The following is a 25,663-nucleotide window of genomic DNA, read 5'->3' as shown; positions in this document are numbered from 1 at the left end:
AGAACCTGTCTCAGGGGAGAGCTGAAGAGTCCCAGAATAAACTGTTCCCGCAATATTCGGTCGGCAGATCCCATGCCAGATACTCCGTCTGCCTCCTTTTTCTGTACCTCAGCCAATACTTCTTGTAGAGCCATCGCATATTGTGAGACCCCTTCATTTTCTTGCTGAACCCGGTAGAAGAATTTCGCCCGGAGGTGGCCCGCACTAGCTGTTTCACCGTATATTTCTTCCAGAAATCGCACAATCTCTTGCAAGGTGCTGCGTGTGGCTTCTGATTGTAGAAACACATTCTTTCGGGCCTCACCCTCCAGGGCAGCCAAAGCGATTTCTACCTGTAACTCTGGGCTGACATTGTAAATTCTTGCAGCGCTCTGTAATCTTGTCACCCAGTCTGACAGTGACATGTTCTTGCCATCAAATTTTGGCAGCAAGTTAAACAGCATGCCCATAGGGAGGGCCCTTGCAGGGGTTCCACCATTGCCTGAGGTACTCACATTAGCATCATGCACATTTCCTTCAGCCGCCTCCATCTCTGTAACCGTATCCTGTTCGTGACGCCACTTGTAGCGGTCAGAGGAGTAGGGGACCGCAATGCAGAATTCAAGTACGGTACAGCAGACAGAGAGGCTGAAGCAGATACCGGCTTTATTAACCAACAGAGTATAATAGCCGGAGAATGATGTTAACAGTAAAAACAGATTACATAGGTTTACAGCAAAGTTAACTGCAACGTGATACTTAAAATGGCGCTCCCGCCAACGCACACACAGAGATACAGGCTACTCTGTTATATGATCCTATCTGATTCCCGCTAACCGGGACACGTTGCTGCAACGCTCTGTCTACAGAAACCTGCTCTATGCCCTACCACAGGTTAGCACCGGTGCAACTCACAGTTCTGTAGGTACAGCTGCTTTATCTCAGTCTCTGTGATGGTGGATGCAGTCAGGTCTCTGGATCTGTCCCTTGCTGTCTGTAGCTGCAGTCTCTTATGCACTGGTCTGGGTTTCTTTGCAAGTAGTTTATCTTGTTCTGTCACTTGGAGGTCACTGCAGTCTGGCCCCTTGCTCTGTAATTTGCTTGAGGTGCTCTGGGATGTTCTCTCTTCTCCTTCTCTGGTTCTCAGCTACTGTCCGTTGTATCACAGTTCAGTTCTGTCTCCTCTGGCAAGATCCTGTTGTTCTGTCCCAGGATTATACAGTCTATATCCCTCTCAAGGCCACAGCATGCAGTACCTTTCCTCAGCTCAGCACAGCCATAGAGACCCGAACACCACACACTTCCTGGAACTTCCTGCTTCCTCCCTTCACCTAAAGCAACAACAGTGACCTCTTGTGGCTGGAAGATGCTTGACAGTCTGTGGGAATTTCTCAATAGAACTACAGTGTAATGGAGTTAGTCATTCAAGGGGCTGACCCCCTACAGCTGCACTCTCTGACAGCTTTCAGTGGCATTGCATGCACCGGATATGATGTGCGGCACAGTACTAATGTCACTTAAAGCTCTCTACATCACTTTTTTTTTTTTTTAACATTTCTCCATCTTTTTTTGCACACATTACAATGTATCCTAATGGCCTGGGGTTCTGCTTTCCTGATTCCTCTGCAGTCAGGGGCAGCTGTGAGTCTCAGCGTCACTGTCTACAGACTTACTGCATCTCAGCTGGAGGCTGCCGCCAGGTTCTGAGACTTCCATATCAGTTATAAAGCTAATGGATGCAAGGCACTGCAAATATTGAGTTCTAAAAAAAAAAAAAATGTATTAGAGGTAAGCAGTTTGCTGTGAAAACTGGCTTAAACTGCCCCCTTCTACTTCGCTCCCCCCCCCCCCCCAAACCGCTGGCAGACCCGCACGCTCTCTGTTCCATGCTTCAATTCAGATCATTAGTTCGTTGACCAATCTCTGGAACTTTGGACTCTGCATTTTCCAAACAAGTGGCCCCTTCCATTACCTGTCCTAAACTAGCCTGGACCAGGGGCCCCGGGGGGTAGGGGGGTTGTAAAGTCTGGATTAATCTGTAAAGACAGTCCTGTAGTCTTAGTTAATGTCTAACTAGGTAAAAGAAAAAAAAAAATACAAATAAAGGGATTTTCCATATATATATCAGTACCATATGCCAGTGCTTGCAAAGTGTTTGCGGTCTCCTAAGACGGCTTTAACACTTTGTGTTATTATTTTACCTGACTCCTTTCCAACCCTCCCCCTCCTTCTCCAGACCAGGGAGCATTAAAGAGTAAACGTAAAAAAAAAAAAATGCAAATCATAGCACAGAAAAATCAAGTATTCTAAATGCTTACTTGCAGTGATTTACAGAGGGGAAAATAATTATTTGATCCCCTGCAGATTTTGTAAGTTTGCCCACTTAAAAATAAATTAAGAGTCTATATCTTTTTATCATAGGTGTATTTTAACCACTTTACCACCGGAGGATTTTGCTGTCTTCCGTCCAGGCCACTTTTTGCGATTCGGCGCTGTGCGACTTCAACTGACAATTGCGCGGTCGTGCGACGCCGTACCCAAACGAAATTTACGTCCTTTTTTTCCCACAAACAGAGCTTTTCTTTGGTGGTATTTGATCACCTGTGCGATTTTTACTTTTTGCGCTATAAACAAAAAAATAGCGTTTATTTTGAAAAAATAACAATATTTTTAACATTTTTTTATATGAAATTCCCCCCAAAAAAGATGTAAAAACCAATTTTTTAAAAAATTTTTGGCCAATTTGTTTTATGCTACCTATGTTTGGTAAAAAAAATCACAATAAGCGTATTTTGATTGGTTTGCGCAAAAGTTATTGCGTTTACTAACAAAGGGAAAGATTTCTGTCATTTTTGGTGTTTTTTTTTTAACGCGTAATGGCGGCGATCTGCGATTTTTTTTGTGGGACTGCGACATTGCGGCGGACAGATCGGACCCTTGACTGACATTTTTGACACTTTTGGGGTTACCAGTGACATTACTGCAGTAATCAGTGCTATATATATGCACTGTTACTGTAAAAATGACACTGGCAGGGAAGGGGTTAATTTTATTGGAGAGGGAGGGGTTAATGTATCCCTGGTGCTTACTAACGTGTAGGGGGGGAGGTGACTGAGTGAGTCATGGACAGATCGGATGTCCAGCTATGCTGAACAGTCCGATCTGTCACTCCCTGTCACTATGGAGATCCGCCCGCAGTGTTTACACACAGCGGGCGGATCTCCACACTAGATCCCCGGCGATCGGGGCAGAGCAGCGGCGATCGCCGCTGCTCCTCCCCTGGCCCGACTCCCGCTGTGAATGAAAACAGCGGGAGCGAGCCCCCGGCGGCGCGCAAGCGCCGCCCAGAAGGGGGAGTGTCTGACGACGTAGTACTACGTCGTCAGACGATAACGAGCCACTTTGCCGCAGTACTATTACCGTACTCGGTCGGCAAGTGGTTAAAAGATAGAGACAGAATGTCAACCAAAAATCCAGAAAAAAAACACATGATACAAAACGAGTTGCATTAAGGTCTGGAGACTGGCTAGGCAACTCTTTGACCTTAATGGGCTTCTTCTAGGCCACTCTTTGACCTTAATGTGCTTCTTCTTGAGCCACTCCGTTGTTGCATAAGTAGCATGTTTTGGGTCATTGTCATGCTGGAAAACCCATCCACTATCCATCTTCAGTGTTCTGGCTGAGGGAAGAAGGTTCTTACCCAAGATTTTACAATACATGGTCCCATCCATTGGCCCTTCAATGCGGCAACATTGGCCTGTACCTTTAGCAGAGAAACAGCCCTAAAGCATCATGTTTTTACCTCCATGCTTGACTGTAGGGATGGTGTTCTTAGGGTCATAGTCAGCATTTTTCTTCCTCCAAACACAGCAAGTTGAGTGTTGAGTGTTGCTCAATTTTGGTCTCATCTGATCACAGCACTTTCTCCCAGTCCTTCTCTGAATCATTTAGATGTTCATTGAAAAACTTTAGTACATGTGCCCTCTTGAGGAGGGGGGACCTTGGGGGCGCTGCAGGATTTTAACCACTTGCCAACCGCCGCCCGACTATATACGGCGAATAGGGGGCGAGCACGCGCCGCCGGAGGCGCGCTCCCGCCCCCGCTCGTACCCGAAGAAGCCGACGCGTGTGACCGGCGGACCCAATGTCCGCCGGTCACTCGCGATCGTCGGGTAGAGAGGGAGAAAGGCAGGCGGCTAATGTAAACAAAGCACAGATCACTCGGTCCTGCTATGTAGGACCATTGATCTGTGCTGTTACACACACAGCCACATCCAATCACAGTAAGAAACCCGCCCCTAGGGACACACTTAACCCCTCCCTCTCCAATAAAGTTAACCCCTTCACTGCCAGTGTAATTTCTACAGTAACAGTGCATATGTATAGCACTGATTACTGTAGTAATGTTATGTCACTGGTACCCCCAAAAGTGTAAAGAATGTCAGTCAAGGGTCCGATCTGTCCGCCGCAATGTCGCAGTACCGCAAAAAAAAAAGTGGAAAGTGCCTAGTTGCGTTCTGGGTGACTGTATAAATGCCAGGAGCACATGTGCCTGGGGTCTTCGGCTGAAGAGCGGGTCCAAGAGGGAGGAGGCAGCTGCCCCTCCTCTGTAGAAGTTGCCATACAGCCTTGGGTAGTCGACCTGAGGGCCTGAAAGTCAGAGAGACGATGAACCCAGAGGTCCTGCAGAGATGACTGGAAGGGAGACACCAAGAAGGATCTGATTCTGCCTATTGTGAGTACAGATCTGTGTCATGGGGCCTGTCATGTAAGGGCCATCCCTTCAAATAGAAGAGTCAGTGAATGGGTGTCAGTCAACGGGCTGCTAGAGAGTGTCCTGAAGATTAAGTAGTTGCATCAAGTCTGCTGCTAGAGAGAGAGTAAGACGACTTAATTCTTTCATACAAGTGGCCGTATGGTAAAAGCAGTGTGTCTGCTTCCACAAGTAATCTGGTGAGGCCAAGTGAGAGTTGTCCTTATCTACTGTATATAGTTCCAGTTGGAGTATCCCACTATTCCCTTCTCCTATCCAAGTTCCAACAATAAATACAAAACCAAATACCCTGGACTGTTTATTGAGTAATGAGCAAAAGGGAGTAAGGAGGGATGTGTGAAAAATCCCCAGCAACTGTCTGCAGGTTCTGAGGAAGGCCCAAGACGTCATCACACAGCAAGCCCTACGGGGACAGTGCTACACATTTAACATACACCTACGATAACAATTATAGACCCTTCCTTTCTTTGTAAGTAGACAGACTTATAAAATCTGCAGGGGATCAAAAAATTATGTTTCCCACTGTATATTAATTATATTTACTCCTTCCAGCCAAGTGATGATGAGTCTCGGATTTCAGTGTTTCCAATAGCTGGTTTAATGCTGAGTTAGAGAATCTCAGATTACACACACAGCTGAAAGATTTAGAGGCAGGGCATACTTTCTCTATTGCTCTTGGACAAACAGTGTCCATCTTGACAGGAACAGTAAACACCTGTGTACCTAGTGCTGGGCTTTCTTAGTAGGCATAGACCTCGATAACTAAAGCACAGGTTACACACACAGCTGAATAATTCAGAGCCACAGCTCTTCTGCCTTTCTTTTACAGACAGTTCCCATCTGGGATATTCACTCTGCAGTCAACTACTGCATACCTAGTGCTGGGCTTTCTTGTTAGACACAGATCCAAAAATAACAGGATCTCAGGTTATACACACAGCTGCAAGATTTAGAGGCAGGACATACAGTACTCATCTATTGTTCTTGTTCAGACAGAGCCAATCTGGAAACTTCAGTATTTAAGAACAGTCAACAACTGCATGCCTAGTGATGGGCTTTCCTATTAGACATATGTAAATACCAGGATCTCAGTTAACACACAACTTATTTATTCAGAAGCATTACAGATCCCCTTGCATTTATTGTACAGGCAGTGCCCATCTGGGATCTTCACTTTGCAGAAGAAGTCAACAACTGCATACCTAGTGCTGGGCTTTCTTGTTGGACACAGATATAAATAACAGGATCTCAGGTTATTCACACAGCTGAAAGATTTAGAGGCAGGGCATACTCATCTATTGTTCTTGTTCACAGAGAGCCAATCTGGAAACTTCAGTATGCAAGAACAGTCAACAACTGCGTACCTAGTGATAGGCTTTCTTATTAGACACATATGTAAATACCAGGATTGCAGGTAACACACAACTGATTTATTCAGAGGCATAACAGACCCCTTTGCATTTCTTGCACAGGCAGTGCCCATCTGGGATCTTCACTTTGCAGAAGAATTCAACAAGTAAATACCTAGTGCTAGGCTTTCTTATTAGACACAGACCTAAATACAAGGATCTCAAGTTACAGATAGCTGAATTATTCAATGGCATTACACAACCCTCTGTATTTCTTATACATACAGTGGCCATCTGGGATCTTCACTCTGTAGAAGTCAACAACTGCATATCTAGTGGGGAGGTTGTCTTATTAGACACAGATCTAAATACCAGGATCTAATTTTATATGCAGCTGAATTATTCAGAGGCATTACACACCCCTCTGCATTTCCTATACAGACAGTGGCCATCTGGGATCTTCAGCCTGCAGAAACAGTCAAGCACTGTATAGTTAGTGCTGGACTTTCTAATAAGACACTGACCTAATAAACAGAAGGATCTGAGGTTACACACAGCTGAATGATTCAGTGGCATTACACACCTCTGTGCCTTTCTTGTACAGACAGTTCCCATCTGGGATCCTCACTCTGCAGGAGGAGTCAACAACTGCATATCTAGTGTTTGGCTTTCTTATTAGACATATATCTAAATAACAGGATCTCAGGTTATACATAGCTGAATTATTCAGAGGCATTACACACACCTCTGCGCTTATTATACAGACAGCGCCCATATGGAAACTTCAGTCAGCAGAAGTCAACAGCTGCATAACTAGTGCTGGGCTTACTTATTAGACACAGAACTAAATGACAGAATCTCAGGTTACACACAGCTGAATTATTCAGAGGGTTTACACACTCCTCTGCATTTCTTATACAGACAGCGCCCATATGGAAACTTTAGTCGATAGATAAAGTCAACAGCTGCATACCTAGTGTTGGGCTTACTTATTAGACACAAAACTAAACAATAGGATCTTAGGTTACACCCGCAGGTAAATTAATCAGCGACTTTACATACCCCTCTGCATTTCCTATACAGACAGTGCCCAACTGGGATCTTCAGTCTACAGGAGCAGTCAACAACTGCATAGCTAGTGTTGGGCTTTCTTATAAGACCCAGACTTAAATAGCAGGATCTTAGGTTACACACACAGCTAAAAAAAATTAGAGGCAGGACATACTCATCTATCGTTCATGTACAGACAGAGCCCATCTGAAAACTTCAGTCTGCAAGAACATCTACAGCTGCATACCTAGTGTTGGACTTTCCTATTAGACACATACCTAAATAACAGGATCTCAGGTTTAGCTGAAAGATTTAGAGGCAGGACATACTCATCTACTGTATCAAAAGAAGTACACACACACACGCTCCTTTATTGACAGTGTCAACCTGGGATCTTCAGCCTGCAGAGGTAGTTAACAAATACAAGCTTAGTGCTGGGCTTTCTTACTAGACAAAGAACTAAATAATATAATCTCAGATTAATGAATCAGAAGAGTATGCCAATTTGGGATATTTTTTTCTGCTGTACCAGTCAAGAATGCGCTGCGCTAGTGCTGGGCTTTCCTATTAAACAATTCAACAAAAAAACTAAATAATACACTCAATGACATACAGTAAGTACAAGTTTATAAACAAAAATACAATTACCAAATAATTACTATAGTTTCCTATTAAGCCCCTTAAAGATTTAAAGTGGCATTAAATCCAAAAACAAAAATGTAATTTATTGCAGCGTACCAAGCTTTAGATGCATTTGTTTACCTTTTTTAGGCCCCCCCCCCCTTCTGTTTTCACCTGGTGATCTGACTAGTAGCACTGCTCCTGTATTAGAGCGCCCCTACTCTGCAAGAATGAGCACAGGGGGCACCTTTGGACAGCAGCATGGGGGAGGGGAGTGTTAGATGGACTAGTAGGTTTGGATACACTAACAAATTGAAACCAAACTCCAGTGCACACTTTATAAACATTTACCGCAACATTTTTTTTTTCTTTTTGGGATAACAGTTTTACATACCCTATATTACCAAAAGAATTGGTACGCCTGCCTTTACATGCACATGAACTTTAATGGCATCCCAGTCTTAGTCCGTAGGGTTCAATATTGAGTTGGCCCACCCTTTGCAGCTATAACAGCTTCAACTCTTCTGGGATGGCTGTCCACAAGGTTTAGGAGTGTGTCTATGGGAATGTTTGACCACTCTTCTAGAAGGGCATTTGTGAGGTCAGGCACTGATGTTGGAGAGAAGGCCTGGCTCGCAGTCTCTGCTCTAATTCATCCCAAAGGTGCTCTATCGGGTTAAGGTCAGGACTCTGTGCAGGCCAGTCAGGCACATTAGATACCTGCTCGCTCTAGTATACAATTAATTTCTGTGGAAAATATCCTGGGCGCCTGCTGCCTGTCGGAGTCGAGCGCCCGAGCGCTGAAGCTGCCTGTCAGGGAAGAGCATCCGAGCACTGGAGCTGCCTGTCGGGTACGAGTGCCCGAGCACTGGAGCTGCCTGTCAGGGACGAGCGCCCGAGCACTGGAGCTGCCTGTCGAGGACAAGCGCCTGAGCACTGGAGCTGCCTGTCAGGGACGAGCCCCCGAGCACTGGAGCTGCCTGTCGAGGACAAGCGCCCGAGCACTGGAGCTGCCTGTTTGGGACGAGTGCCCAAGCACTGGAGCTGCCTGTCAGGGACGAGCGCCCGAGTACTGGAGCTGCCTTTAGGGGACAAGTGCCCGAGCCCTGGAGCTGCCTGTCAGGGACGAGCGCTTGAGCACTGGAGCTGCCTGTCGGGGGCGAGCACCCGAGCTGCCTGTCGGGGACGAGTGCCCAAGCACTGCAGCTGCCTGTTGGGTACGAGCGCCCGAGCACTGGAGCTGCCAGTCAGGGACGAGCGCCCGAGCACTGCAGCTGCCTGTCGGGTACGAGTGCCCGAGCACTGCAGCTGCCTGTCGGGGACGAGTGCCCGAGCACTGGAGCTGTCTGTTGGGGACGAGCGCCCGAGCACTGGAGCTGCCTGTCGGGGACGAGCGCCCGAGCACTGGAGCTGCCTGTCGGGGACGAGCTCCCAAGCACTAGAGCTGTCTGTCGGGGACGAGCTACCGAGCACTGGTGCGGCGATGAGGCTGTGTCCTATTGTGACAAGACAGCAGGGGGTTCTGCAATTGCTGGGCAGGCTGGGTTCAGGATCCTGGCGGGTTAAATCTGGCCCGTGGGCCGTTGTTTGAGGACCCCTAGTGTACACAGTCAGCATGGCTGCAAGAAATAGAAAAGTGAGGTTGCTCTGACCGGTGTTAGCCAAGATTTAAATATAAAAGCAAATTTAATAACATAAAAGTACAAAATGTTGCAATAATTCTCATCCTGTCTCTGCAACATTGTTTCCATTCCAATGACAGATGAACAAAGAGAAGCGGCAGTTATAAGAACATTATCCTTCCGCCCCATCAGCGCAGCTCCCTTAGGCAAAAGCCTACATCATAAACCAGCTGGAAGCACATGTTCTGCTATTAGTGCCGCAGTTAGAAGCCAAATAGAGCGTGAAAACCACATTATGAAACCGGCAGTGTGACCGATTTTATTCACCTCTCGGCAAAGCAACAAATTGAAATGCAGATTTCAGTGTTACGGCTTTAGCAACAATGAATGATGCGACAATGCGCAGCCAATCGCTGCAATTAGGAGGTGTTGAAACATGACTGCCGAGAATGGCTGAACTTTAAAGCCCGTCTGCATCTAAAAAAGCCCATCCTGTCTGTGACCTTCATGATGTGTTTTTTGGGAGTCGAGGATCAAATATCTGCAGCCACAAATAAATGGGTTGTGTTTATAAAAAAAAAAATTGGAGAAGTCGTCATCTATTGGTTCTGAGTGAATAGGGGCAAAATGAATGTTATTAGGCTGTTGTCTTTACAGGTCAAATGTCATTCTTTATACAGAATAGAGCGAATGGGGAAAATACAGACGTTGTGGACACTAGATGGTGCTGACAATTATAGCAAAAAAAGCATTTATAGCCTATAATCATCGGGAAGATGAAAGAGGTAATCCCCAATGCCACACATCCATGCAGACCAACAATGGTGATAAGAGTGACAACCTCAGTCTGGACTCCAACCAGGCCACGGCTCTAATGTGTTTCGCTCTGCCGCCCCGGAGCTTAATCATGGGGATCATCAATGCCACCTAGTGGCCATAATACAGTATATTTCTGGCTCATTATATTTTGTATGAACAATAACATTCGACCTGGGGAGACAACAGCCTAATAACATTTGTTTTAGCTCCCATTTTGCAGGAACAAATGTTTCTGATTGCGTGAGGACAGGACTGCAGATACCCAGCAAATCTTGTTTGCACTGTGATCGCGGGAAACACGATCACGGGAGGATGTCAATAGACGCCCTCCTGGAAATGTGCGACCGCGTTGTAGCCATCATTCGGCCATAGTGCAGTCGAGCAGAGGTTACGGCTACATGTTGTAATGCGTAAGTCCTCTTTTTTTTGTACTACACCTGGATTAACCCCTTCTGGACTGGAAGTATTTTTCCCCTTAATGACCAGGCCATACTTTGCGATTCGGCACTGCATTAATTTAACGGACAATTGCGCGGTCGTGCAACGCTGTACCCAAATAAAATTTATGTCCTTTTTTCCCACAAATAGAACTTTCTTTTGGTGGTATTTGATCACCTCTGCAATTTTTATTTTTTGCGCTATAAACAAAAAAAGAGCGACAATTCTGAAAAAAAAAAAAAAAAAAACAATATTTTTTTACATTCTGCTATATAACATTCCCAAAAAAAAAATTAAAAATCAAAATGTTTTACCATTTTAGGCCAATTTGTATTCTGCTGCATATTTCTGGTTAAAAAAAAAGCGCAATAAGCGTATTTTGATTGGTTTGCGCTTGGTTGTTATTACAAGCAGCGGGAGGGGACGTCCCCCTCCGACCACCTTCCGCCGCTCACCTGGGCTCTCCTGTCCCACCGGGAGACCCGAGCAACCAGCCGGTACGTCTGTCGGCTGGCCGGAGACCCACACAAAGCCGGAACCGGCTTTCATCAGGTCTCGGATGTAGTAACCCGAAAAGCGACGCCATGACATCACTTACTCTGGAGCCAAGTTTTCAAAAATCGAAAGTATTCAAATGCTTGGCCTTTTAAATTCTTTGAAGCACAAAGGAGGGATTTGGGGTCTTTTAGACCCCAGATCCATCCATAAAGAGTGCCTGTAATGTAACTGCCTATTGCTGACACAAGGGATGTTTACATTCCCTGTGACAGCAATATGAGCCCCGGTTCACACTAGGGCGACCTGTGAGGCGACCTGGTCGCCTCACAGGTCGCCGCAGGTCGCCTCCCATAGGGAAGCTACGGACCCGTTCTAATAGGAGCGACACAAGTCGCTCCGACCTAGAAAAAGGGTCCGGAGCTTCTTTGGGGCGACCAGGAGGCGACCGCCATAGACTTCAATGTTATGAAGTCTGTGGCGGCCGCTCCGAGGTCGCGGCGCGCTGCTCGCACCGCGATCTCGGAGGTCGCCCCTGAAAGTAGCGTCGCGCCAGTGTGAACCGGCGCTAAGGCTCCGTTCACATGTCAACGTATGATCGCGGGCAGAACCGCCGCGGTTCCGCCCGCGATCCGGAGATTTATTGCAAATCGCGGGACGCCTAGCGTTGCCCGTTGATTTGTAATAGCCCCCCAAACGCCGAGCGATGTTGCCGCGATTTACGCCCGCCGAATCGCGGCAACATCGCGCAAACAAAATCGCAGGACGCAATACGCTCCAAAAAAGTACAAGAGCTTCTTTGGAGCGTATTGCGTCCCGCGATTTTGTTTGCGCGATGTTGCCGCGATTCGGCGGGCGTAAATCGCGGCAACATCGCTCGGCGTTTGGGGGGCTATTGCAAATCAACGGGCAACGCTAGGCGTCCCGCGATTTGCAATAAATCTCCAGATCGCGGGCGGAACCGCGGCGGTTCTGCCCGCGATCATACGCTGACATGTGAACGGAGCCTAAAAGTGATCAAAAAAAAAAAAAATGTAAACAGACTTTGTAAAAAAATAAATAAATAAACTAGAAAAATAAAAAGTAAAGTGCCCCATTCCTCCGTGCTCGCGCGCAGAAGTGAACGTATGCGTAAGTTGTGCCCGCAAACGTAAACAGTGTTCAAACCACAAATGTGAGGTATCGCTGCGATCATTAGAGTGAGAGCAATAATTCTAGCCCTAGACCTCCTCTGTATTGCTAAACTGGTATTTAACCACTTAAGCCCCAGGCCTATTTTTGACACTTTTTGTTTACAAGTTAAAATCAGTATTTTTTGCTAGAAAACTACTTAGAACCCCCAAATATTATATATATATATATATATATATTTTTTAGCAAAGAACCTGGAGAATAAAATGGCGGTCATTGTAATATTTTTTGTCACGCGGTATTTGCGCAGCGGTCTTTAAAACGCCATATTTTTTTGGGAAAAGTTACGAAAAATCACATTTCACTGCATTTAAAACAAACTAAACAGTAAAAAAACAGGTGTGGTTTGAACAGTGATTTCATTCGCGGCTCGACTTCCATATACGTTTTCTTTAGTGCGCGAGCTAACGGCGACGGGGGCGGCTAAAAAATGTTTTATACTATTTTTTTTTTTTTTTAACTTTAACACAGGTTTTAAAAAAAAAGAATCTGATCACTTTTATTGCTGTCACAAGCAATGTAAACATCCCTTGTGGCAGCAATATGCAGTGACAGGTACTCTTTATGGAGGGATCGAGGGTCTAAAAGACCCCAAACCCCTCCATTACACTTCCATGTATTCAAAACGCCAAAAACTGCATTTTTGAATACACTCGTTTTTTAAATCTGCTGCCTTTAGCAGCCGAGTAACCCGGATTACGTCATCGGAGACCCGATCGAAGCCGCATCTGGCTTAGATCGGGACTCCATCCAGCCGGCGGACGTGCCGGCTGGTTGGTTGGGTCACCCGGTGAAACGGGAGACCCGGGCAGAGCCGCGGAAGGCGGTGGAGGGGGGACGACTTCCCCTCCCGCTCGCCAGGGTAACGATCGAGCGGCTCCCGAGCCGCATCGGTCATTACCGCCGAAAAGCCGACCGCCGGCTCTAAACAACGGTACCAGGATGATGCCTCTAGCTAGAGGCATCATCCCAGTATAACCCCGCAAAGTCAGCCGACGTAGATCTATGTTACTTTGCGGTAAGTGGTTAAAAGAAAAAAAATTTAAGCATCGCCTATGGAGATTTTTAAGCACCGTAGTTTGTCGCTATTCCAGGAGTGTGTGCAATTTTAAAGCGTGACATGTTAGGTATCTATTTACTCGGCGTAACATCATCTTTCACATTATACAAAAAATTAGGCTAACTTTACTGTTTTGTTTCGTTTTTGTATTCATTCAAGTGTATTTTTTCCCGTTTGAAAGACCGTGGCGCAAACACTGTGTGACATAAAATATTGCAACAACCGCTATCTTATTCTCTAGGGTCTCTGCTAAAAAATATATACATAATGTTTTGGGGGTTCTAAGCAATTTTCTAGCAAAAAATACAGATTTTAACTTGTAAGCAACAAATGTCAGAAAAGGTTTAGGCTCCAAGTGGCAGGCAGTGAGTAATAATGTAATAATGTGTAATAAAGGACGCATGCGTGGCCACTCCAAGGGCTCATGCACACTGCAGCTCAAAGAAGCTCAAAGAAGCCGCTCCTACAGGCTCTTGAGCTTTTTTGAGCCCTTATTTTTTTCTGCCTGGAAACTCCCCTCCATGTTAGCAAATGCACACTATGGCTTTTTCAGGAGTTTACAGGCATATGCTCCTACAGGCAGGAAAAATAAACCCACCAAACTCGTGTTTTTGAGAGGATTTTTCGAACAGAAGAGACGCCAAATGTGCGAAAACGTGCAAAAGAGCATGAAAAAGCTCAAAGAAGCTTGAAAACATACAAAAAAAAAAAATAGAACAATGAGCTGAGGGGAGAGTTTATGCTCAAAGAAGCTCAGGGAAGCTCAAAGAAGCTCAATAAAAAATGCGCAAAAGAGCCAAAAAATAAGTACAAGCTGAAATAAAAGCTCAAATGCCTGTAAAAGCAGCTTTTTTTTTTTTTTTTTTTTAGCTGCAGTGTGCATAAGCCGTATGGGTGCTTTTACACTGCTACTCTGAAATGAACGCATTAAAAATGCATATGCCATTCCAGTGTGTTTTCTGGGTGCCTGACTCCCAGCATGCACCTGTGAAACAAAAACATCTAAATTAAAAAAAAAATGCACCAAAAAACGCAACCCCAGTGCATTTTTGATGCGTTTTCATTGCGTCAATGCGCCATAGCTTTCATGCATCATTCATTTCTATGGGGAGCTGCGTTTTATGGTGCGCATTGCGCCATTGCTTTCATGAATCATTTGTTTCTATGGGGAGCTGCGTTTAATGTTGCGGTTTTGAAAAGTGCACTAAAGATGCAGCATGCAGGACTTTTCAAAACGCAGCGCACCCTCAGCACAGTGGTATGATGCAGTGGCGGCTGGTGCTCCATGGGGGGGCGGCAGACGAACCACACCATACCTCCCCCCAGACCACACCAGCTCCAGCCCGCACACCTAACCCCCCCCCCCCCAGTCGCCGGCTTACTCACCCTGGGCAGGCAACAGCGGCGGCTTCCCCCTCAGTCTCCTTCGAGGGCTTCCCCTGCGTCTCCTCCCTCCTCCTCCTCGGCCAATAGCATGGCCTCTCCTTTCGGCCAATTGGGAAACGGGTCTCAGGACCTGCTTCCTGATTGGCTAGGAGGAGAATCAGTGTGGAAATAGCGAATATTTTTTTAAAGCCTTTTAGAGTCTCTGGCTTTAATCACGTGCTTAAAAAAAAAAATCCCATTAAAATCCATGCGTCCGGCGCCCTGCATGTAGATTAGGGGGCCGGACGCATGGATAGAGGGGGGGCGGCGCCCCTGTGCCCCCAATGGACAGGCCGCCACTGGTGTGACAAGTCTCATTGGATTTAAAAAGAAAACATTTTATTACATTTTTCCTGCATTTTCAGCAAAAATACATTCTTATGAAAGCAGCCTGGGGCTCCTTTCACACTTGTGCGACCTGAAAGTCGAGCGTCTTTGTGGCAACTTTTATGGGATTTTGCTGCGACTTCAACTGGACTTGAAGCAATGCCTGTGTAATCTTGTAATCTTATAGACCCCAGATCCCTCCATAAAGAGTACCTGTCACATTCCCATTGCTGTCACAAGGATGTTTACATTCCTTGTGACAGCAATAAGGGCCGGTTCACACTCTTGCGAGTGCGGCGATCGCATGTAATATCAGAGCGCACTGCTCCTTCATTACATGCGATCGGATGTGCAGTGCGAATTCAGCCATACACTTTGTATGGCTAAATTCGCACTGCACCCGCACAAAAGTCGCACATGACCCTTTTTTCCAGCCGCATCAGGATCGGATCGCACAGTGGTTCACACTTGTGCGATCCGATCCTGTGCGAACTGTCAGATCGCACTGCGATATGCGATCAAACTGGGGGTGTCGTTAACATTACATTGACACCCCCAGCGTATCGCATATGGCAGTGTGAACTGCCAGATGTGCGTTTGCGATGCGGGAACAGGCTGCGAATTCGCAGCCTTCCCGCATCGCACAAGTGTGACCCGGCACTAAAAGTGTTAAAAAAAAAGTAAAGCAACAGTGTAAAAATAAATAAATAAACACATTAATAATTTTAAAAAAAATTTAAGTTCTTCCACCCCTTTCTAGCACGCAAAGACGAACGCAACGCATGTGTCGGTTCCGCGCACACGCAGACAGCGATCGTCCCACACATGTGAGGTATAGCCGCGAACACAAGATCATGGGCAGTAATTCTAGCATTAGACCTCCTCTATAGATATAAAGTGCTTTTAAAGCGTCACCTATGGATTGTTATATTTACATCAACTGTCGTCGCTGCGCAGGCGTGCGCGATTTTAAAGCATGACATGTTTGGAATATTTTTATTCGGCTTGACATGATTTTTTTTTTTTTTTGGAAAAAAATTGGGTTATGTATTGTGTTTTTTGGCATTAAAAGTAAAAAAAAAAAAGTACTTTTTCCCAAAAATTGCATTTGAAGAAATACAGTGTGACATATAAAATTGCAAAATCCACTAATTTATTCTCTAGGGCAGGGCAGAGAGCTTTAAAAAATATATAATGCCTGGGGTTCTAGCAGAAAAAAAAAAAAGAAAACAACTGATATAATAACTGATTATACATGTATATATATATATATATATATATATATACATATACATATATATATATATATATACACAACTGATATAATGTTCTCGCAAAAAAATAGTTTTCACATGTATACATGACTTGGTCATTCGAATCTCCGGACTGTTTATATAAGTTTTTTTTTTTTCACTGCAGACACCCCCACGGAACCCCCCATTGGACTATCACAAGGATTCTGAAATGTGTTGCTATGATCACATTGTGTATGCACACCTTCAGATCTGATCTTTCTGCATACCCATCAGTGTGGACAGGGGGGGGGGGCATTTTTAGAATCCTAATAGATCAGGGAGCCCCTGTGAGCAGACAGATTAAAATATTGAGGGTCACACCTATTCAGGCTGCGGTTGATGGATTTTTCTGGTGCGTTTTGCAGTGCGGTTTGCGCTTTTTTATGTGTTTTCAATGCATTTTTGATGAATTTTGCATTTTTGGGATGTGTTAATGTCGCTAGGAAGAGGTGTCTGTTTTCATGCAGGAAACGTACTAAAAACGCATGTACATGCATTTTTTTTTTTTTTTTTTTTGCGTTATGCATGCATTTCTATTGAAGTCTAAAGAACTTGTACAAGGTTATACTGTTTTTTTTTTTTATATCTTAATAAAAATTTCTATTGAGTAAAAAAAAAAGACTATAGAACCAAAAATGCAATCTGCTGCAGGCAAACAAAAAGTCCCTGACTCTTAAAAAACAAAAAAACAAATGCACCGGTTGAAAAGGTACAGATGTGAGCATGACCCATGGTAAATAGACTGTAGTTTGTTTCTGCAAAACTGAAAACGCACTGCAAAGCACATAGGTGTGAACCTAGCCTCATGTAATCCTATGCTAAATATTTTTTTTTATAAAAACTGTAATGTTACTTTATACAATGATTATTGGAATAAAATGTAGAAACAATGTTCCAAAAACCATATAATGCATACAATGTATCATCTTTACATCTCAGGTGAGACTTAGGGCACTCAATAGAAGACCGAGGCACGTGCTCTGAATGCCAGAGTCTAGCAATGCCCCTGAGGGCGGCGATACACACTTCAATCTGTTAATACAACCCCTGTACAATCTCATTTAAATCGCCCAAAACTATGTAATATGGGGGCAAACCTTTACAATTCAACCAATCTCTATCCAATCAAATGACATAGCTGCTGGTAGATCTAAAGAAGGTCATACAAGAAGACTGTATATTGTAAAACCAGCTTAAAATATCCAATAATATATCCTAAGAAAGTTAGAGAGATATGGGAAACCTTCGCCATACAGCTCCTAATCAGATTAGCAAGACATGCTGAGACTTGTAGTTCCTCAGCAACTGGAAGGCGGCAGCTTGCTAGTGAGCTCTCAGGAGCAGGGTCCCCCTAACCATCTTGTAATGAATTGTATTGTAACTGTACTGTATGCCTTTATATAGGAAAGTGCTGTGCAAACTGTTATGACTATATAAATCCTGAATAATAATATTATTAATAATAACAATAATAATACTGTTATTAATAATAATAATAAGAAGAAGAAGAACAATAATAATAATAATAATACTATTAATAATAATAAAAATAATAATAATATAAATAATATTAAGAACAATAATAAACAATAATAATAATAAAAAAAAGGTGAATTAGGCTTCCTACCTGCCCCGCGCTCCTGGCTGCTGCCATACTCTGTGTCTCTCCTCTTGGCGCACGTTCCCTGCCCCTGGACCAGCGCCTGCAGGGGGAGCTCTGAACCCGGGTTAGGGTAACAGCGCAGTCCAGAGGCACAGCGGGCGGTGTACACCCCGCACGACTCGCCCTCCAGCCGGGCACACACCGAGCAGCAGCCGCAGCCCGGGGCTCTCACCAGTTCCACGCAGGGTGGACGGGAAGACGGGCAGGCGGCCAGGCGCTCTGGGGTGCACTGCGGGCAGCGGAAAAGGACATCGCTGTTGACTGGGGCGCACAGGGAGGCCAGAAAGAGCAGCAGGTGGCCGGAGAGCAGCATCCTTGGGGTGGGTTGGCACGGATGAGATGGCAACGTCTTCTGCCCTTGGTCAAGGGATTTGGTGTATCCCCTTTTGTTGGTCTTGCCAAAGGTTTCTTCTACCTTCTGCTCAAGTGATCTATTGCTCCTCTCCAAAGGATCTACTTTCCTTCACCAAAAGATCTTCTGCCCCTCTCTGAAGAATCTACTGCCCTTCTTCAAAGGATCTATTGCCCCTCTCTGAAGGCTCAACTGCCCCTCTATGAAGGATCTACTTGCCCCTCTCTGAAGGATCTACAGTCCCTCTCTAAAGGATCTACAGTCTCTCTCTGAAGGATTTACTGCCTCTCTAAAGAACCTACTGCCTCTCTCTGAAGAATCTACTGCCCCTATTTGAAGAAACTACTGCCCCTCTCTGAAAGATCTACTGCCCCTCTCAGAACTATCTACTCTCCCTCTCCAAAGAATCTACTGCCCTTCTTGGAGGATCTACACCACCTATCTTTCTATTGCACCTTTTTCCTCCTATTGCCCCTACCTATACCTGTCCCTAAGATCTACCTCCCCCTGTCCCTTCCTGGGATCTGATCTCCCTAGCTCTCAGATCTTGGGATCTGCTGTGATCTCTCCCAGGGATGGATTGCCCCTATCTGAGCTCTTGCAGTCTTCTGCACTTTCTCTCACTTCTCTGTCTGCACCTTTCCTAGATCTGGTTTTATTCCTGCCCTTCCCTGCTCTCTCCTCCTTCTTTCCGCCCTCTCCTGTCTCTTCTCCGCAGTCTGCCTCTATATATGTGTCAGCCCCTCGCCTCCATCCCATCTATACATACAGGCACATGTGCTGGACCTGCTTCCAGCCTTCCCCTAAACTAACAATAATATACAGTCAGTCTGTCTGCTCTCCTATGAATATACATTGTGTCTCTTCCATTGTATCCTCTGTCTGCCTCCCTATAATGCACAATGCCTTAAATACATCATATCTGTCTTTGTTCTCTAATTAAATGCTGGATCAGAATCTGCATTATAAGACGGCACCTCTTTAAGATAAGTGGGATTGTGTACATCGCACTGTGATTCTTGTATAATAATATTATTATTATGTAGGATGTATATAGCGCCGACAGTTTATGCAGCGCTTTACAACTGAGGGTAGACAGTACAAATACAATACACTTTAATACAGTAGGAATCAGAAGGATGCTCGTTAGAGCTTACAATCTAAGAGGGAGGGTCAAGAGATACAAGAGGTAATAACTGTGGGGGATGGGCTGATGGAGAAAATAAAATAAAGTACAGTTGTTAGGGGGTTGCCAGATAGGTTTCTCTGAAGAGATGTGTTTTCAGGGATCGTCTGAAAGTAGACAAAGTAGGAGACAGTCGGACAGATTTAGGGAGAGCATTCCAGAGGATGGAAGAAGCTCGGGAGAAGTCCTGGAGACGAGCATGGGAAGTGGTGACAAGGGAGCTAAAGAGCAGGAGGTCCTGGGAGCAACGAAGAGAACGAGTTGGTCGGTATTTTGAGACCAGATTAGTGATGTAGCTGGGCGCCAAGTTATGGATGGCTTTGTAAGTTATGGTTAGTAGCTTGAATTTAATTTGTTGGTTGAGTGGCAGCCAATGGAGGGATTGGCAAAGAGGGGTAGCAGACGCCGAGCGGTTTACAAGGTGGATGAGCCCGGCAGCAGCGCTCATGATGGACTGAAGGGGGGGTAGTCTATGTAAAGGTAAGTCAATGAGAAGGGAGTTGCAGTAATCGAGACGAGAGATGACAAGGAAGGGGATTAGAAGCTTTGTGGTATCATTGGTTAGGAAGGGACGTATCTTGGAGATGTTGCGGAGGTTGAGGCGGCAAGCTTTGGAATTAGAAGCTTTGCGGTATCATTGGTTAGGAAGGGACGTATCTTGGAGATGTTGCGGAGGTTGAGGTGGCAAGCTTTGGAATTAGAAGCTTTGTGGTATCATTGGTTAGGAAGGGACGTATCTTGGAGATGTTGCGGAGGTTGAGGTGGCAAGCTTTGGAATTATAAGCTTTGCGGTATCATTGGTTAGGAAGGGACGTATCTTGGAGTTGCTGCGGAGGTTAAGGCGGCAAGCTTTGGAATTAGAAGCTTTGTGGTATCATTGGTTAGGAAGGGACGTATCTTGGAGATGTTGCGGAGGTTGAGGCGGCAAGCTTTGGAATTAGAAGCTTTGCGGTATCATTGGTTAGGAAGGGACGTATCTTGGAGATGTTGCGGAGGTTGAGGCGGCAAGCTTTGGAATTAGAAGCTTTGTGGTATCATTGGTTAGGAAGGGACGTATCTTGGAGATGTTGCGGAGGTTGAGGCGGCAAGCTTTGGAATTAGAAGCTTTGTGGTATCATTGGTTAGGAAGGGACGTATCTTGGAGATGTTGCAGAGGTTGAGGCTGCAAGCTTTGGAATTAGAAGCTTTGTGGTATCATTGGTTAGGAAGGGACGTATCTTGGAGATGTTGCGGAGGTTGAGGCGGCAAGCTTTGGAATTAGAAGCTTTGCGGTATCATTGGTTAGGAAGGGACGTATCTTGGAGATATTGCGGAGGTTGAGGTGGCAAGCTTTGGAATTAGAAGCTTTGTGGTATCATTGGTTAGGAAGGGACGTATCTTGGAGATGTTGCGGAGGTTGAGGTGGCAAGCTTTGGAATTAGAAGCTTTGTGGTATCATTGGTTAGGAAGGGATGTATCTTGGAGATGTTGCGGAGGTTGAGGCTGCAAGCTTTGGAATTAGAAGCTTTGTGGTATCATTGGTTAGGAAGGGACGTATCTTGGAGATGTTGCGGAGGTTGAGGTGGCAAGCTTTGGAATTAGAAGCTTTGTGGTATCATTGGTTAGGAAGGGACGTGTCTTGGAGATGTTGAGGAGGTTGAGGCGGCAAGCTTTGGAATTAGAAGCTTTGCGGTATCATTGGTTAGGAAGGGACGTATCTTGGAGATGTTGCGGAGGTTGAGTTGGCAAGCTTTGGAATTAGAAGCTTTGTGGTATCATTGGTTAGGAAGGGACGTATCTTGGAGATGTTGCGGAGGTTGAGGCTGCAAGCTTTGGAATTAGAAGCTTTGTGGTATCATTGGTTAGGAAGGGACGTATCTTGGAGATGTTGCGGAGGTTGAGGCAGTGCTGTATTTTGGCCTAGGCCGACAAGGCCCAGGCCTAGGGCGGCACTTTGCAGGGGGGCAGCAAAAATCCACCCCCCTCCCCCTGAGACTCTTTTGGCCACTGGTTGCTAGAGCCGCCTCTCCCACCTCTCTCTCACCCCCCCCTCCTCTCTCTCACCCCCCTCCTCTCTCTCTCCCCCCTCTCCCTTTCTCTCACCCCCCCTCTCTCTCTCTATCTCTCTCATCCCCCCTCTCTCTCTCTCTCCCTTTCATCTCCCTCTCTCGCGCTCTCTCTCTCTCATCCCCCCCTCTATCCCTCCCCGCCCCCCCTCTCTCACCCCTCACCACCCTCTCACCCCCCCCTCTCTCTCTCATTCCCCCTCTCTCTCTCTCATCCCCCCCTCACCCCCCTCTCTCTCTCTAATCCCCCCTCTCTCTATCCCCCCCACCCCCCTCTCTCTCTCCCTCCCTCACCCACCCCCCCCTCTCGTGAGATCTCAGGGGTTCATGCTGGGACTTGGAGTCCTTCCATTTTGGAGGGAGTCACATCTGTTAAAAAGGAAGGAGTGGGGCAAATTTACATAGGAGGGGAGAAGGGGGGCGCCCAATTTTAGTCTTGCCTAGGGCAGCACAAAACCAAAATACACCACTGGGTTGAGGCGGCAAGCTTTGGAATTAGAAGCTTTGTGGTATCATTGGTTAGGAAGGGACGTATCTTGGAGATGTTGCGAAGGTTGAGGTGGCAAGCTTTGGAATTAGAAGCTTTGTGGTATCATTGCTTAGGAAGGGACGTATCTTGGAGATGTTGCGGAGGTTGAGGTGGCAAGCTTTGGAATTAGAAGCTTCGTGGTATCATCGGTTAGGAAGGGATGTATCTTGGAGATGTTGCGGAGGTTTAGGTGGCAAGCTTTGGGCAGTAACTGAATGTGTGGCCGAAAGGATAGTTCAGAGTCCAGGATTATATTATTTATTGTAATTAAACATCCATAAATATTAGTGTTTTTTTATTATGTAACATTTGTATCAGCCCCCCTTCATAGGACAGGTTAAATCTCATGTCAAATTGCAGCCTATTGTCGGCAATGGGAGCGTCCCAATCGTTGCGATGCTGACTTTTGCGGCGTTACATTGATTTCCAAAAGTAGTTCCTGCACTACTTTTGGCGACTTCGGGGCCACTTCAATAGACATCTGTGCATGAACCCGCACAGATGTCTTTCCCATTCGCCCCCGAAGTCGGGCGATTTCAAAGCCGCGTTCAGTGTGAACAAGGACTTAGGCTCCATTCACACTTGCAATTTAAAATCGCGAGCAGAATCGCAAATTCCAATTAAAATCAAGTGGCGCTTAGACATGTAAATATTAGTGAAAAACTAATTTAAAACCCGCGCTAATGAATGATCTCTTAGAAAACAAAATTTATATATAACTCCAAGTGAAAAGTGTAAAATCGAAAACGTGTATATAAGGTGCAGCTGCTGCAACACTAAGAAAAGCTTAGGGAAAATGGTAAACACAAATTTAAGCAGCGCTGGCACTCAATAATAAAAATATAAATAACCCTATGTTGTACTTCAAATTAAATATATATATAACACTCTAATGATAATATATGTTCTAATAAATAGTGTGAATGGTTATACCAACCATATAAATAGCATTCAATGGTGATAAGAAATAAAGTGCTGAAATTTAGTGAATAAAATCCTTAAATATATATGAAAATTAATTACTGAAAATTGGTGAAAAAAGTTCTTCGAAAACGCCGGAACTTACGGCGAAACGCGTTGACGTATTTCCTGTCACGCACGGAGCGGCACGTCACTTCCGGTTGGTTACTTCCTGCCCGAGCGGCGTAACCACGAGGCTTGCTTTTGTATTTGCCTATACGATTTGTTACATTGTAAGTATGTATTTGGCTACCAAGCACAATTAAACCTTACATATACATACTTCACTATGCATGGCTTTTTCTTCTATTCTAATGGTGGATGCGCAAGCGGACCCATGATTATCTAGGGAAAAGCGCATGGAGGAATCCTTTTAAGAATCCTGGTGCCAAGGCTTATGTGCAATATTTCTAAGGCTCCAAACTATTGGGGTTTTGGTGAGTAGGGAACTGAGAGGGGCACCCTTCACTCTTGGAGCACTTTATTGTTTACCAGCACTGGAGCACCTTATCTTGGGATCACTATAAGGACTATAATATCTCACTTGATTGTTGATTTCAATATATTTATGGACTTTTTTCACCAATTTTCAGTAATTAATTTTCATATATATTTAAGGATTTTATTCACTAAATTTCAGCACTTTATTTCTTATCACCATTGAATGCTATTTATATGGTTGGTATAACCATTCACACTATTTATTAGAACATATATTATCATTAGAGTGTTATATATATATTTAATTTGAAGTACAACATAGGGTTATTTATATTTTTATTATTGAGTGCCAGCGCTGCTTAAATTTGTGTTTACCATGTAAATATTAGTGTTTTTTATTATGTAAAATTTGTATCAGCCCCATTTCCCAGGACAGGGTAAATCGCATGTCAAATCGCAGTCTACTGCCGGCAATGGGAGCGTTCCAATCGGTGCGATGCCGACATTGCGGCACTGCACAGTTTTCCAAAAGTAGTTCCTGCACTACTTTTGGCGACTTCAGGGCCACTTCAATAGACATCTGTCAGACAATTTCAAAGCCGCGTTCAGTGTGAAGGAGGACTTAGGCCCCTTTCACACTTGCGGACCGTTCAGATGTGTCCGTTTTTCAGGTGGATCTGAATGGATGCCCCATGCATCTCTATGTGGCATCGGATGTCAGCGGAGACATGTCCACTGACATCCGATCCGTCAAATCTGGACGGATGGAAACCCTATTTCCCATTCATCCAGTGGATCAGATCGAATCGGATCGGATGAGAACGGACAGGCGGTCCGTTCTCATCCGATTCCCCCATAGAGAACAGCGGGCATAGGCATGCGCAGGGGGTGTGCCAGGTATGCCTGGGCACACCCTAATCACTATGTGCAGTGCTGATTCCACCCACCTTGTTGCCCCACCCTGCAGTGCTGCTAGCTTCCCTCCTGTCCTCTTCCCTTGGCTGCTGCGGGGGTATGTTTCAGGGTGGAGAGCGGGGGAAGGGGCTAGTAAATATGTAATTTACCGCCCCCTTCCTTTTCTAAATGAACACAGTGAATACACTCGCTCACTGTGTCCATTCATAACTGAAGCATAGTTAACGGTGTTTACAATGCTTCAGTTTGTGAATGAACAGGAAGCCGCTCAGCACAGAGCACTTCCCATTCATTCACTGTCCAGTGCAGCTGAGGCTGCAGAGAAAGGCATGTGTTTGGCCTTTAGGGCAGTGCTGTATTCTGGCCTAGGCCAACAAGGCCCAGGCCTAGGGCGGCACTTTGCAGGGGGGCAGCAAAAAAAATATTTCATTATTTGTATAATGACTATGGGCTTCCTATTTATTATACAAATAAGTGAAATAATCACATTTGTATTACAATCAGTGGCAGCAAACACAAGTCCAAATATCTTAAAAGAGTAATCTTACTAATCCCGTGACATAAGGCTGTACTAATGGGCACTGATAAGGCTGCACTGGTGGCCACTGATGGGGCTGCACTGGTGACCACTGATGAGGCCACACTGATATGCTGCACTGATGGGCAGTAAAGAGGTGGCACTGATAAGGCTGCACTGATGAGCCTAAACTTATGGGAACTGATGAAGCTACACTGATGGTCACTGATAGACTGTGGTTATGGTCTGTGGTTTACAGATGACAGGGTGGGTCATAAACAGGAAGGGGTGTGGCCTTTACAGGAAGGAGTGGGTCATATTTAAATTAGGGGGTGCACAAGTTTAGTCAGGCCTAGGGCAGCACAAAACCTAAATACACCACTGCTTTAGGGTGCACACCCTAATGCAGTAGTCTGCACACACCTATGGGCAGCACTTAAAAACTTTGTTCATGAATACAATTGTATTTCAATTTAGGGCTTTTTTTTCAGCAGGAACGCAGGAGAACGCAGTTCCGGCACCTCCGGCATTAAATGTATGGTGTGCTGGAAGGTCTATTGATGCTGGCTGCTGGGGGATCTATTGTCACTGGTGGGGATCTGTTTTTGTG

General features: G+C 45.3%; 1 long non-coding RNA gene across 1 annotated transcript in view; it reads left to right on the top strand.

The window, feature by feature from the left end:
* LOC309559048 overlaps positions 1–25,663 on the top strand; it is a 58,307-nt gene that overhangs the window by 14,828 nt on the left and 17,816 nt on the right. The window lies entirely within an intron of this gene.

Source organism: Pelophylax lessonae, assembly GCF_965119305.1.
Source record: "Pelophylax lessonae genome assembly, chromosome: 6".
In the NCBI taxonomy this organism is placed as follows: Eukaryota; Metazoa; Chordata; class Amphibia; order Anura; family Ranidae; genus Pelophylax; species Pelophylax lessonae.
The sequence above is the reverse complement of the archived record's forward strand: the minus strand, read 5'-3'. Positions and strand labels throughout refer to the sequence as shown.